The sequence below is a fragment of the Rutidosis leptorrhynchoides genome, chromosome 2 (genome assembly GCF_046630445.1).
Source record: "Rutidosis leptorrhynchoides isolate AG116_Rl617_1_P2 chromosome 2, CSIRO_AGI_Rlap_v1, whole genome shotgun sequence".
NCBI classification, from domain to species: Eukaryota; Viridiplantae; Streptophyta; class Magnoliopsida; order Asterales; family Asteraceae; genus Rutidosis; species Rutidosis leptorrhynchoides.
In genome coordinates, this window is record NC_092334.1 from 140727855 (window position 1) to 140729374 (window position 1520).

A 1520-nucleotide genomic window follows, 5' to 3' on the forward strand; every position below is an offset into this window, starting at 1 on the left:
CCTCGAACCTTGATTACCTTGAGGATTATAGGAATTATTGAAATTCCTATTAAACTGTGCACGTCCCTGAAACTGATTGTTGTTCTGCTGACTAATATAAGCTATCTCTTCCTTCTGATTCATAGTCAAACCTGCATCACAATCTTTTGCCAGATGCAATCCCCCACAATACTCACAACCCACCTTCATACCATGAATATCCTTATTTTTCTTCTCCAAATTCCTACCAAAGGAATCCAACTTAGCACTTATAGACCCAAAATCGTCATATGCACCATGGGTTTCGGTCTTCTTAACTGAAGCTGAATGGAATGACTCATGATCTTGATGCCATTCGTGAGAGTAAGCAGCTTGCTTTTCAATTATCTCTAGCGCCTCTTCTTCGGTCTTATCCATTAACGTACCACCTGCTGCTTGATCAATAGTCTGACGAGTTGGGATATCACAACCCTTGTAGAAAATCTGAACCTTCTGTAAATCATTCAACCCGTGTTGCGGACATGAGCGTAACAAAGTAGCAAAACGATCCCAAGCATCAAATAATGTCTCACTGCTCTTTTGTCTAAATTGTGAAATTTCTGCTTGAAGTCTAGCAGCTCGAGACGCAGGAAAAAACTTCGATAAAAACTTATCCTCCAAAGTCTCCCAAGAGGTAATCATGCCCTCTGGTTGCTTATCTAACCATCTCTTGGCTTCTCCCTTAAGAGTCCAAGGAAAAAGCCTTGTCTTGACTGAAGTATCGGCAACCTCATGCAACTTAAACAAATTGCAAACATCATTAAAATTACAAAGATGCTCGTTAGCATCCTCAGTATCCTTGCCATAAAATCGGCAATCAGAAAAAATCAAATTCAGGATCGGCCCTGTAATTTGAAAAGGCTGAGTGATGTTCGGTTGAGTAATCGAATTGCCTTGGCCCCTCGTATGGCCTTCAACTTTTGTGCCATAGTCTGAGGACGAGGTGGTTGTTCTTGGTCAGCCATATCTTCAGTCACGAAAAGATCTAAGGAAATGTAAGATTCTTCTTCTTCTCTGATTTCAGGTGGTGTATCGGGCACCACAGTTTCAGAACTACTTCCCAAATTAATTATATTAGCACTTGAAGAAAAAGATGAATCCACTGTAGACTGTTGTTCGTGACTTAACGTTCTGAATAACTCTCTTTCAGGTTCTGCAAATGGCTGAAGAATCGGAGAATTAGAAGAACGCGTATGTGGCATGCACTACCTGTTACCTGCTAAATCACAACTAACAACTGATTAAACGCACCGATTCAACTGAGAATATACGAAAAGAAATAATAAACTATAACTAAACTAAGAATAATTAGATAACAATCTTAATTTTCGACACAACTTTCCCCGGCAGCGGCACCAAAAACTTGATGTGTGAAATCGCTTCTATAAATTAATTATGGGAAATACCGGTTAAAAGGATTACTACACACTAACGGGCAGTGTACCCGATCGTGCAATAGTATAAAGTTGGTAAATCCAAGCTCGTTCCAAGGACAGTTCAGA

At 39.9% G+C, this 1520-nt stretch overlaps 1 non-coding gene across 1 annotated transcript; it reads left to right on the forward strand.

Annotated features, from left to right (window-relative positions):
- The first annotated feature begins 484 nt into the window (after window positions 1-484).
- LOC139895123 (small nucleolar RNA R71) lies at window positions 485-591 on the forward strand. Its single transcript, XR_011775589.1, has one exon. It is a non-coding gene; the product is annotated as a small nucleolar RNA R71 (small nucleolar RNA).
- Window positions 592-1520: the final 929 nt, after the last annotated feature.